Source organism: Polistes dominula, unplaced genomic scaffold, assembly GCF_049000335.1.
Source record: "Polistes dominula isolate Pdom_NZ unplaced genomic scaffold, Pdom_raw_medaka contig_20, whole genome shotgun sequence".
NCBI lineage: Eukaryota > Metazoa > Arthropoda > Insecta > Hymenoptera > Vespidae > Polistes > Polistes dominula.
In genome coordinates, this window is record NW_028301147.1 from 8,304,412 (window position 1) to 8,318,896 (window position 14,485).

A 14,485-nucleotide genomic window follows, 5' to 3' on the forward strand; every position below is an offset into this window, starting at 1 on the left:
AAATTGTTATGGTTTCTTTCGAACGAGTTAAGAAAAGAAGAGTATTATTTTTTTGTTTGAACTATTTTTCCAATTATTATACTTTTCAGCGACACATATTTTCTTTTGTTTACACTTACGTATTCAATGTCTTCGGCAATGTTTACGTTTTGCCTTCAGCAGCACGTTTTATTTCTCTGATGTTTAGTCTGCCTCGAACAGTAGAAGTGACAAGGACGCCACGGTAGTAACTGACAATGAGTATTATAAACTGCAGTTCCCAAATCATCGCTATACAGACAATAAAAAAAAAGTAATATAAAAAATAAAACGGCTATTAATTGAATTTGATTTATTCTATAATTTTAAATTTATTTATTGCAAAAGGTCATTTAATTTAGAATTTTCACGTATGATTTTCTTTGTAAAAGGAATCTCCAACGGATAAATTATTTTTTCTTTATTTTCAACTTATTTTTACATGTAAAATTACTTCTCTTGTTTGCATCACTCCTTTTTAAGTACACCCTCTGCTTTTATTTACACTTCTTTATTTTACTTTACTTATAATATTAGAAAATCAAGTAATTTAGATGACTTCGTATCGGAGTAATTTACAGTAAGGACGGGGGTCGACAAAATAGCGAAGCAATTCCCCAAAGATCTACAAGTTTGTGTCTCGCGGGGAAGCGAGAATCGTCGAGGAAGCGAAACTCGATGAACCTTCTCCAGTCCGATGATATTATTTGAAAACGGTATTCAAATATGGAGAACTACTTGCTCTATGTTCTTCCTCACAATACCATCATTGTACTCACGAAAATGGAATAAATCCTTTCAGATTATTTCGAGGATAATAAAGGTAAGTATTAATTAATTCTTGTTTTGTATTCGTTTAAATAGAATTTATGGGAATTTCAAAATTGAACAGATGAATTTCGAGAAGTATGTACGATTATATGAAAATAACACACATCAACAAAGAATGAGAGTGAGAAAGATAGAGAAAGGAAAAAACTTGATTGTTTTTATCGAATAAATTATATATAATATTTTTTTGCTCCTTAATTATTCATTCTATTATAAAATGCATGCCTTTATAATATGTTATATTAACAAAGATCGATGATATTAATAGAAGTTTCAACAATATTACCGTTTATATTTTTTAATAAACATAATTCAATTATCATTGAAGCGATTGAGAAAGTAAATATATTGTTAAAAGCTTTCTCGTTTGTCAATCAATATTAACTACCGAGGAAGAAAAAAGAAAGAGAAGCAGAAAAAAGACGAAATAATGAAAACGAAAAGGACTCAGAACTCTTCGTTACACGCGAAAAATCTTAAAAGTCTTTTTCTCATAACGCGACCAACAGCGAGTCCGCGAGAGTGTTAAAATTCAGCACTTTTAGCTTGCCGCCGGAGGCAACCCAACGGGTCATTAAATATGAGAGATCTCGTTGGCGAGACTCTCGTGAGTGTGGTATATATATATATATATATATACGTTAGAAAGTGAGACAGAGAAGGATTTCTCTCATTCACTCATTCTGTCCAGTTTACCTCTCTCTCTCTCTCTCCCTCTGCTATCCAAGAGTTGGCAAGTCTTTCTCTTTCTCGGTACAGCCAGTTGTTTCTCAGCTGGGTGACGCGCAAGACGCGCAGGTCTGGATGCACTTCTGTATAATTTTACTTTAATTGCTGTTGAGATCCCCGTAGTTTTCAAGTTCTCTACCCTTCTCTAACCTGTCCTTACTTTTCTCTCAAGCTTTTTCTCTTTCTCTTAGATATCCTCCTCCTTTCTCTTTATAGCTACTCTTTACATTCTTTTTTTTTCTTCTTTTTCCTACCTTTCGGACTTACTTTTCAGGCCATTCCTATTACAGATTTCCGACTATGCAGCAGTTGAGGATCGTATTAACGTTGACTTGTATCTGTGTATATATATGTGTCTCTTTCTCTCTCTACGTTTTACGCTTTAACGGACATCCATCATGTAAATTAACCTTAAGATAAACTAAAGCACCGCTGAAAACCTTTTATCTCTCTCTCTCTTTCTCTTTCTTTCTCTCCTTTTACTCTCTCGCACTCTTCGAAATCCACGAAATACGGACGCGTCCACCGAAGGATTAAGGGCGCATGCTTTGAAAACTGGGCAAGACGAGCAGACGCTCTTAGGAGAAACAGAAACGTTGGAATTTCTGCCAGGAGATATGAGAGACATTAGATGGATGGAAATGAAAAAGATATAGAAAGAGAATATACTTACTTTCCTTCTAGCTGTTTCTGATTATGATATGGAAATTATCAAGTAAATTTATTTTATTATCTTAGGAATGAATCTCTAAATCAAAATCATATTAATTTCTTAAATCATATTAATGTTTTAACTTTTCCAATTTGAAGTCGTTTTAAGAGAAAAGTAATACCAAGAAGAAAAAGAGAAAGAGAGTGAGAAGAAAAAGTAGAAAAAATATTTTTGCATCGTCATCGTCGTCCTCGTTAACCTCTTTTTCTTTCTTCGGACAAAACGAACATAACGCGCGAGTCACACTGTGTTGGACAGTTCCTCGCACGTTCCTCACAACAAACACTGACGATCCTTTGTTATCGTTGTTCATCTACACCTTCTATAAGCAGTAGTGAAAAGAAAAAAAAAGAAGAAGTTCTAGAGAGGGGTTGGAGGGAGGTTCTATGCTCTTGACATCGCCCCAATGAGTTAAGATGTTATCAGACGAGGTTCGCTATGTTTACCCAAAGGTGGACTAAAGCCGATGCGAGTAGCCTCGTCGTCCCTTCTCCTTTACAAGCTTTATCAGTTATTTACATTCAGAGCCGGGCACCCAAGGAGAGTCTTTCTTCAACCTATTCAACCACCACTAATACCATCGCCACTGGGAACATCGTGAATGACACATTTCGAGAATAGAAAAAAGAAAAAACTATGTATTCAAGGGGTCGATACCCTTCTTTCGAAAAAGGGTTGAAAATGTGAAGAGTGGGATTACAGGAGCAACAAAGAACACATGTGATAATCTTTTCAGTCATTTAAGGTGATATCCTACTCGATGAAATTCAGCGAGCTTGCAGCAAAGATTTTTCTCTCGATACGATAGTTCGAAAATTTCTTTTCGAATTATTATTATATTTTACGATTTAGATACTTCTTTTCGAGAGAATTATACACAATCATATTTTATTTCGCCACTGAAGTTGTATTCTTAATTTAGACGTACGCGGTCGAGAATTAGGAATAAATGAACGAATATTACTTTTATTTTAGATTTTTTTTTACATCTTGTGAACTTTGTACAAATTTTTGGCCTAAATCTAAAAGTATAGTTCTATTTAGATAATCTTGACTTTTTGTTAGAAATTTGAGAGGGTTGTTTTTAGCAAACGATATATAAGACACGTCGATATTTGAGCTCTGTAAAATAATTGAAAATCTCAAGAATAATCCTAGAGAAACCAGAAAATTTGATAACATTTATAGAAGTGAGTGGATGGAATGGTGGATGATCGGAACATGGAATACAATTCGGAAACAATCGGTGCGTTAACGCGAGGGCATTTTTGATTCGTGACACGTATCTACATACGTAGATGTAGGTACACGTTACACGTAGCGAGCACAGCCGTCATTGCCAACTTTTACAGACAATCGCATACATATTAAACGGTAAATTCAATAGCTCGCTCACGTGATAGCTTTAAACGATAATACACGTCAGGCGGGACATAAATACGCTCATATAAAGGACGGTACTCGATTTTATGGCGAATCACTGGCTTTTGGTTGACATGCGGTACTGAAGTAGTCGTAATCGGTACCTTTTAAAACGTAATTTCATTGTCATTGTAATTAACGTATCATACATTTTTAACATCGTTATTAATCAAAAAGGTCTCAGTTAATAATTGACTATGTACTCGAATGTTCTCTTTTGGACGATATAATTTTCTTATCGTAATTTTTTTCTATAATATCTATTCTATATGAAATACTTACAATCATGGTCGAATGCACTAAGTATAAGGTGGGAATGGTAGGTAGGTATTTTTCAAGATAAATCTTTGACATATTTTTCATCGTCAGAAGTAAATTCTTCATTAATCACTTGTTACAAGAGACTCGATAATTCTATTATAAAGTTCATACAGAATCTTCCTCTACAGAATGTCAAAGGAATTTTGTAAAGAAAAAAAGAGAGAGATGGATAAAGTCACTTCGTCAAGACTTTAGATCGTATTTAAAAAAAAATTCATGATTTCCCAAGCGTTATTTAGCCAAGTGCTAGAACAAAAAATGAAGAATGAAAAAGAAGGAAAAACGTTATATTCTAAAATAAATAGCCCACAGCGCGTGTTGATCGTGATTGTTGTCGTAGATATATTCAGCAACAATAAACCCCCTTTCCCTTCTCTTACCTTCGCGATACAAATTCTCTTCAATTTTTCAGTCGCTTTTATCGCTTGCGATACTCATCCGCGGCACGATCTCAGCCGCGATATCAAATACGAGTGGAATAATTCTCAGTGGAGTTTTGTAGGTGTAGGCAGTCTGTGGCCGAAGTAAAAAGTTGCCTTTCTTGGCGGGAAAGTCAAACAAATAAATGTTCTGACGGGCGAACATAAAACTCATAATATATGAGATAGAAGAAATACCGGCGATCTCTCAAAGGAATCCTCACGTACAAAGCCCATGCATCAGCCCCGTCTACCAAGCGGCAGTTTTCTACTAGCGCAACATTCTCCCTACGCCCCTCACCCCACCCCCTTCTTTTTTTCTAAAGCACCCCTTCGACCAAACCATCCCCACCGATTCTTCAACAACCCTTCCAACACTGTCCTCCATTTACATACGTACTACTTCCTTGGGATGTGTCTCGCATGTGTTGCATTTCATATTCGCCACGGATGACGACATTGGATATCAACCAAACCTCGCTTTCATTCTCTTCAACTCCGTCCAAAAAACATTTCTACGCAGGTGCCTCCGCCGAAGCGCTTACGTTCGCAAAAAAAAAGGAAACAAAACAAAACGAAAAAAAAATGAAGCAATAATACCGTGATTCTGCTTTCAAAATCCCGACCCTGCCTATTGGGATCTCTGACAGGGGCGGGGCTTACCCTAGCGGGAAAAATATGAACTAGAGACTAAATTGGTCTGTGCATTACTTGTATAACCAAAATAGAGAACAACGTGTTTAACATTATTATTTATATTTCATTTATTTATTATTTATTATTTATATTATTATTATTATAATTTTTTTGTAATTAAATTAAATAAAATGAAACTTACATTGCAAGAAATTTGTAAGTTTGCTTGCACAAAACCAAGCAATAAAAATTTTGTTGGTGGTGAAAGTGTATTAAATACTGGACATGTTATTAAGTGTGAACAAGTACCAAGTCGTGATTGTAATATTGTAAGTATTTTAGCTTTTTGTTTACAAACTTCACATATTAAAAATAATCCACATGAAATAACTGGTGAAATATTAAAAAATGATCGAATAATTACAATGAATTGTTCATGCAAGGCTGGTTTAAGTGGTATTTGTAAACATGTTGTTGCAGTATTGCAATATCATTAACTGTCACTAATTTAATTGATCTTCTACGTATTCTTTCTTCTCGAGAATCTATTTGATCTACAAGAAAAGCACATTCTTTGGATGATCCTAAAGGAAGATTTTGACAAGGAATACTTGTTTTTTTTAAATAAGTTCGAGTTGAATCAATAGCTATAACAATACACAAAAACAATATAAGCATGAGTAAATTTATTGATTTAACAATTTATAATATCCAGAAAAAATAATTGTTGAAAACTCACGTAACTTCACTCACGTGAAGCTAAAAAATCATCTTTAATAAAATGGAGTGAACAGACTTTCATACTGGGAGTTATACTTTTTCCAATTTTTAGCGCTCGTAACCAAGCTATATGTCTATTAATTATTTCTTTATCACCAAATTTGTTTATTCGATAAACAAATTGTTTTTTACGAGGTGGAATTTGAAAACACCTCATTTTTTCATCACGACAACCTATGCCTGTACTACTAAATACACAGCAATACACTTTACTTGTATTTTTTTTTGCTGGGAACTCCATAACAAAAAAAAAAATTCTTTGCAACAACTTTTTAGTTTAACGATGCTAGTTATTTTCAATTCTACTTTCAATAATAAATAAGCAAGTCATAAAATCAAAAATATAAAAATTTCCACATAATTATCGTGTAGTATCAGCTGTCAGCAATTCCCCTTACCGCTCTAGTTCTGAATTTAGCCAGCAGATAGCGTATTCAAGTGCTAGAGATCCCAATACGTAATTACTGTTGTTTCTCGAGTTTTTTTGTTTTGTTCTTTTTTTTTTTACAAGAGTATCTTATTAAATAATCCGTGGAGTAATGCAATAATGTTTACGCGATGTTATATGTATTTATTTCTTTTTTTATGCTTAAGAATCTTGGTAGAAGAGTTTTATTTAAGATATAAAAGAAAAAGATGATAAAAAAGTAAGAAAGGAAGGAAGAAAGAAAGAGGTTCGAGGGGAAAGAGAACATCCAAAGAGGGATACTCGAAACAACTTGAGAACGATTTCGATATCGCCTTTTGCTTTTACGATCGCGTAAAGTCGCCGAGAATCGAAACGTGCCGAAAGATCGTTGCTTGTATGCTCGGCTTATCTCGACCATAAACTTTTCCGACAGCTACAGATCGAATGTTCGAATTTTATTGTTAAAATATAATTGGAAAGCGTCCTTAATCCGTTTTCCTAACTATTTTGAATTAAAATTTTACGTAATATTTGAAATAATTTATTTATCATGAAAAAATTACCTTTTTACTTTGATAAAAAAAAAATAATTTCCAATATCCTATTATTCTTTAATGAGAAATTTTAAAATAACGAAAATCAGAAAAAAATATATTGATAAATTCATAAAATTCACAACCTTAAAAATAAAAAAAAAACAACAAAAGTATGACGATGTTATTTTTAACTTGCAGAAAAATATTATATCAAGAATGTCCGAAACGCAAGAATTCACTTTTAATTACCGTCAAAGGAGAGAGACAAAATGTCGTAGAAATGGAACGTCGGCTAAAATGCGAATAACGCTTTGTATTGTGTAATTACAAATACAAGTTCAAGCTCTGACAAGGAGCTAATTGTGAATCTGACACTTCAGGTAATACCAAGCCTAGAGATGGGTTCCCGTGGATATGGGTACGATCAGGCCCGATTGGGATTGGTCCGGCATTGCTGGTAAGGACATTCGAGAACAACTCTATTCATGCCCGAAACCTCGTGTCACCAGTTATGACATCGGTTGCGTGTTCCAGGATTAATCAGTCCAGACATAATCCACTGAGTCATTGCAAATGGTCACGCTGGCGAATACAATCAGATATCGTTTCCCTTATAATGGGAGCAGCGCTCTTGTATTGTCAACTTCTCCAACAGTATACTGATAATGCAATTATCTAGTTAATAAAAGGACGATCTTAAGTCAATTACTCATACATATGTGTGCGAAGAAAGAGATTTCTTTTAGAATTTTTTTCTTTCAATAAAATCTTTTGAATCTTCCCGATCACGTATTTACCGCAGTGTTTACGAGCATTTAAAGAAAATCTAGGCCATCGTAAAGAGTTCAAAGGTTCTAACCTAGAGTTTTGTTCTATGTATGTAAACGACCGGTTAGAAAAGCACCCACGGTCAACAACCATTTTCTAAGGTTTTAAGGTAGCTTCTCTGGATTCCTAACTGCAAACCTTACTACACTGTCTTTATTCCTAAGATTTCCGATTACGACGTAGTCTAACAGTTTCTATCCTGAAGAAGTGAAAAGCAAAACTGCACCGATTCTTGCCGAATGTTAACTTTTGTAACTCGCGTCACGAAACAGAGAATGGAGAAAAGATAAGCGAAAAGAAAATCCTGGTGAGGTAGGATTCGCGAGTATGGTACTGGGAAATCCCTTTCCCGAAATTTTTCCCGTCTCTGGTAATCCAGCCAATCGGTTGAAGAATAAGACAAGACGAACGGACTGATCTTAGTAATAACGTAAAGAGAAATAAATGGACAGATACTATTGTTAATTATATTGATAACGATCAAGTTACGATACGTATTATAAAAAGGTGATAATAAAATACGGAAATATTCAATAAAATCAATAAAACTTTGGAAACTAATATAAGTAATATACTTTATAAATTACAACAAATAAATCAATAAATTTAAATAATAATTAAATAAGATCACGATTCCAATTGATTGTAATAAATCATCATAATTCCGTATTATTCAAACATTGTAAGGAAAATGTTCGCCAGCTTAAGTGTTGTCGACTCCTTTACGGATATGTCAGGGAGTTCTTTTGTAAGAGTCGCACAAAAGTGTCTGGTAGCTTTTTTTCGTATATCTGAAAAAAATGGACGTGTACCCAAGGAGAGGAAGTATATCATACTAAGGTAGAACGCAGACGCAACGATGACGACGATGACGACGACGACGACGACGACGACGACGACGAAGAAGAAGAGGAGAACGGTTCTCTTCTTCCTCTTTTTGGTGGACACAATGTGCGAAGACTATAGTACGCTCGCACACAGCTGGAAGCTCGGTGCAAACAATGTGCTGTTGAAAGAGACCTTCTTTCTCTTTCTCTTTACACTATCCCCTACTATTCGCCTTTTCTCTAGCACTTCGCATATACAGCTTTCGGATTCCTCCCATCCCCCTTCTATTTCCTCCTTCTCAGTCTGCACTTTACGAAAAGGATGTCTGTTTTGTAAATCAGCAAAGTTGGTTAAAGTTACGTCCCTGCAAAGCTTTAGTCGGTAGTACAGCGAACAGATAAGAGCGTGTAAGAGAATCTGAGAGAGAAAGAGAGGGAGAGAGGGGAATAGGGATAGGGATAGAGGTAACAATAGACGCTAGGGAATAGTCCAATGGTAACTGACGTACATGTGGAGTAGGTATATTGAAACCCCAAGGAGTGGACTAAAGTGAGCAAGAGATAGAGAGAGCGGGAGGGAGGAGGAAACATTCCACACACGATAGAAGCTTCACTTGCGTACACCTACTGTGCTCGACATTAAATTTCTAAGCTTATAACTTAAAAACAATTACTAATGTTTTTAATATTAATATTCGAGGGATATAGAGTAGAAAATTTAACTTGTACGTTGATATCGATTTTCATTAATTCAATAAAGATAAAACGAGCAATTAATAGCTCGGTGGACCTTTATTAGGATAAAACGACGATTAAGTTACCACGAATTAGTTCCTTTGAACAACTTTGTGTTCTCTGTTATAGTGGTTTCTCCCTAGAGATACGATAGCGAAATTGAGCTTTAATGTTTGCCAATTTCATGGAACGTTCCTTCGAAATACTATGTCTTTCTTCTTCCTAGGAATTATTATATCATGCTAACGAAAGCGTACGAGCGAACTTAATAAATAAATTTGTTTTTAATTAAATCGGTATAACGTCTTAACCCGAGCATCCTCTTCATCGATTTTCTTTTTCTTTTTAACTTTTATTTCGTATTTTTTCTCTCTCTTTCTCTCTCTTTCTTTGTTACTCTCTTTTATTATCATACTTTCTTTTTTTCATTCTTTTGGATATCGCGCTAACGAGGAAAACCAAGGTAAAATCACTAAGAACCAGTCTCTCAGAAGAAGATAAAACGATTTCAAAGTACTTAGGTGGTATTCATCGTACCATACTAGTGGTGGCAAGGCCTTCTTATCGATTATTCTACCTGGACCAGCAGATTGAAGTAACTTGAACACATTGATAAAAGAAGCTGCAATCCACTTGCCACTTCGAAGTTCACTATAGATCCAACTTTTCACGATTTGCCGTATATCTATTCGTGTATATATATATATATATATATATATATATATATATAGAGAGAGAGAGAGAGAGAGAGAAGCAACTCTTCGATTTCAGCTCACACCGATTCTATTCTATACAGCGATCGCTTAGAAAACGATTTACCTTCCGGCCGATGAGATGTGTAAAATTTCATTTATCTCTCAACGAAATATTGCCAGACAAAAAGATTGACCGAACTGAAGTGTCATCAAGTTGTTTTATACATGTATATATATATATATATTTTCTTGTTATTTTTATAGTATTTTCATCTTTTTCTTATTTCAAGATTTTCTACAGGTTCGAGGAAAAGAAACGTTTTTCGATGATGAAGTCGATTATTACAGAGATCTAGCCTCGTCTCGATGACGTACCATAGATGGAATCTTCTTTCCCATTCTTCTTTTTTTCTTTCCGTTTTTTTTCATCTTTTTCTTTTTACTGGAAACATTCGCAAGAATGAGAAAAGGCATCAATCTAAAGAAATGAAGGTTAACTTTCGTGTAGGTACATACAACGCAGAGATTGTAACCGCGGATAAAGATTATTAATGATGTCAGCGATATATTTTCTCTCTCGCAAATAATGTCTCTTTCGTGTAGCAGATAAACTAACACACACATACATACCTGTACACAATTTATATATGATATTTATATATATAACTTACATGTCTCTACGTGGGTTGCTTACTTTTCTCGATATTTTCTTTTTCCTCACAGTGAAGTAAGAGACTATATCGTGTAAGATCGTTACGTGCTTCCTTGTGATTAGTCAAAAGTTTGTAGCTCGTATCCATTTAATGCTTCCGGTTAGATTATCTTCGGCCACGTTTTCGTTTAAGAAATGAATTATCATAGTGCCACGGAAATACAACAGATCTTTTCTTTCCTTCCTTCCTTCCTTCCTTCCTTCCTTTCTTTTAACGGCCTTATTTATTATATATTTTTTTTATCAATGTCAATGTATTATATTTAGACAAAATATATACATATATATATATATATATATATATATATATATATATATATATATATATATTTTTGAAGACTCATCATCATCTTTTGCATCAAAATTACTCACGGGCACACGCGAGCGTATAGTATCGAGCATAGTTCATAAAATCTTTATCGATTATATGCACGAATATATTACGAAATAAATTGAGCAATATAATGAACACGTGCAGTAGGCACGTAAAAATTATCAGGGGAGACATTAATAAATTTTAACAAACAATTCGGAAATCGGTGGAAAGTTCGCAGGCATTTCATAATAGTAGACGTATGTGTAAGTAGATATCACGTTAAAAGTGCGCACATATTTCTCACACATTGATAAATTAAATGATTTATCGTTTGGACGGGAATATCGTGAATAATCGTTCATTTTTTTCTCTTTCTTTCCTTTTTATTATAAAAAGGAATGATCACACAAAGGAAATATTTTAACTGTGAAAAATATTTTACATAATAATACGATAAAATTATTCTCCAAAAATAATCATTCACTCATTTACTTCTCTTTTACAAATTGGGATAATGTAAACTTCGGGGAGCTCATATTTGCATAAATTCTCATACGAGATTATTTTCATAAAAATTATTCACGAGTGTCCGCGTCGTGAAAAAATTTGGGAGGGGTGGAAAGAAAAAAGAACGTAACCAAAAAAATTCCGACGGTAAGAGGGTAAAAATTGAGAAGAGAAATATTTAGAATGAAATTTTTACAAGCCTTTTCTTTCTCTTTCTTAACTTTTTTCTTTTTTTCTTTTTGTTTTTTGTTTTTTATTTCCGTAGAGTAAAAAGCGTCTCCTCTTTCAAAATTAAAAAGAACGGTCTGCGAGGGCGATTACGTAAGAGACGGTCGAGCCGAGGGTCGAGCGTAGGTTAAATTACTTTCGGTAACGTTTACCGCGGTCTTGATGCTCCAATGAAGATACCGCTTATGGGAGCTTCGCTAGTAACATGGCGTGGTTTTCCTTACACCTGCCGAGTTTCCCACAATTCTGCGCGGTGCTTTGCTCGTTTACAGACATTTCAAGAAGGTAAGAGCAGGATGATCTATATAAAAAGAAAGAGAATGAGAGAAAGAAAGAGAGAGAGAGAGAGAGAGACAGAGTGTGAGGGGGGAGAGAGAGAGAGAGAAAGGAGTTCCTGCATTGAGATCGTTAGATCCATTTAATACGATTAGAGAATATCTCAGTATCATTATCGACCTCGTTGCTTCGCCTTTTACCAAGAGAGAGTAAGAGAGAGAGAGAGAGAGAGAGAGAGAGAGAGCAGCTTCTAATGCCTCCTCTTTCCTTTCATTCTCATCTTTTTTCTTCCTTTTCTTTCTTTGATCCTCTTACTCTTCTTCTCTCTATCTATACCTACATCTCTTGTTCACCTAACTGCAGGCTAATGGACAGATACAGGCACATCTTCTCTCTCTCTCTCTCTCTCTCTCTCTCTCTCTCTCTTAATATTTCCGTCTAAAACGTAGCTTACTATTTTTTTTTTGTCGCGTAATAAAACCGCCCCTGGTATGTTTTATTTTCTCTATCTTTACTATTTCTCTCGTTGTTTCCGCTACTTTTCTAACTGCTTTCTTTTATTCGTTTCTTTCTGCTTTCACGAGTGATACTGGAAAATATTAACCCGTTCGTCTATTTTTTGCCGAGTCCATTTTTCACTCGTTCTTCTCGGTGAAAATACGTCTTTTTGTTCGGTTAAAACGACGTTAGATCGTCCGTCATCGGGGTGAGTCGTCGTCCTCGTCGTCGTAGTTGTCGTCGTTGAAAGTATTACACTAATAGCTCATACAATTAAATACGTTCTAAAAGTTTGGGAGAGAAAAAATGGGGAAGAACGAATTGAAATTAATTAAAAATTAATACGAAATTGTTGGACGAAACATTATCGTGTCTATCGTGTCACAGAAATACGAAAGTGAGACAGAGAGAATGGTTCAGATCACCCACATCGTGATTTAATCTGACACTGATACTCGTTTATCCGCTTTTCGGATCAACATCAATGACACGCATGAAACAATGCGTGTTAGTTCGAATTTGTAGATTTATTTATATTATCGTCGACTCGTTTCACGAATAAACGCACGACTATTACGAATTCGACTGACGGACGATAGAATTTTTTTAAGATAACGATATATGTATATATAAGTGCACAATACAAATTTTTATAGGAAATTAACTGCTCTATAAAAATGGTGTCTTATGTTTTGGCGATTAAATTAAGCGTTCAAAAGATATTCATCATCAAACTTTCATATGTACTGATTTTTGTCTCTGAATATCTTTTGAACGCTTAATTTAATCGCCAAAACATAAGACACCATTTTTATAGAGCAGTTAATTTCCTACAAAAATTTGTATTGCGCATCTTATAATAGTCATTTATTGTCGAATTATAAAATTCATAAACAAAAATGAAATTTGTCTAAAAATCATCAAATTTAAATCTTCAATATCATTGAAATGGTGAGGTTTACGGAAAAAATATAAGATACCTTTTTTGTAGAGCATTACATTTCCTACAAAATTCTTCTAGAACATTTTTCTGTACAATCAATTAATGATGCGGTATGAATTTTATTCTATTGGACTGAGAAAAAAATAAAAAACTGCGATGCGGAGGATCTTCCTATTAAAATTAAGAGATCATATTTGGTGAGAATTTTTTTAAGGTAACTAGCAACCCATTTTTCCGTGGCACTTGAAAAAAAAAAATTGATTTTTTTGACCCACCCTAATATGTATATATATACAAGGTAAGTCGGGGGAATATGCCAGTATGGGGAATATGCCACTTTGCTATATCTCCTATAATTATAAGTAGATATCGATAGGAGCAAGATTGAGGTGTTTATTATATACAGCTGACCATACTGCGTAAATACTACAGTATTCCGACGTAGTTTTCAGTTGCTTTCTAGACACAGTTGGATTAATTTGGTGAGAATCTAAAATTTTCTGTAAATTTAATGTTTATTTTCTATCATATTTATACGTTTTTCTTAAAACAAGTTTTTGTATATTGTGTAGAATTAATAATATTTCATAATGGCACTGATTTTAAAACATAATAAGTAAGATTTTTTTCTTTTTTTTTACTTTAACATTTTTTTGTGCATTCGGGGCAAAATGCCACATAATGAGTTGAGGTAATATGCCAGTGGAGACTTTTGTCCTGTGTGCCACATAAGTTTGTATAGTAAGAAAGAACCGAAATGCGATTGGGTGCAATGTGGAAAATGTGAAAAATGGATGCACGAAACTTGTTGTGAAAGTGAAATTTGTCCTGTATGTAAATCATAAAATTTGTCAAATTTATTATTGTTATCTCGTTTTTTTGAAGCTATTTATTATAATTATTAATGTAGTTAATCGAAATTATATTTGTTATACTGTAAAAGTTATAAATTACGAGTTATTTGTGATATTTATATGAAATTAATTTCTTTATTGAGTAAGTGGCATATTACCCCTACCTGTGGGACTTTTACTTCAACACGCACTAATTTATTGTTATTAGTTAATAAATAAATAAATATTTAGACAAATGTTATTGTGCATATAA

At 34.1% G+C, this 14,485-nt stretch overlaps 1 protein-coding gene across 4 annotated transcripts in view; it reads right to left on the bottom strand.

Annotated features, from left to right (window-relative positions):
* Positions 1–14,485, bottom strand: part of LOC107074147 (Protein tyrosine phosphatase 99A) — a 431,245-nt gene that overhangs the window by 209,963 nt on the left and 206,797 nt on the right. The window lies entirely within an intron of this gene.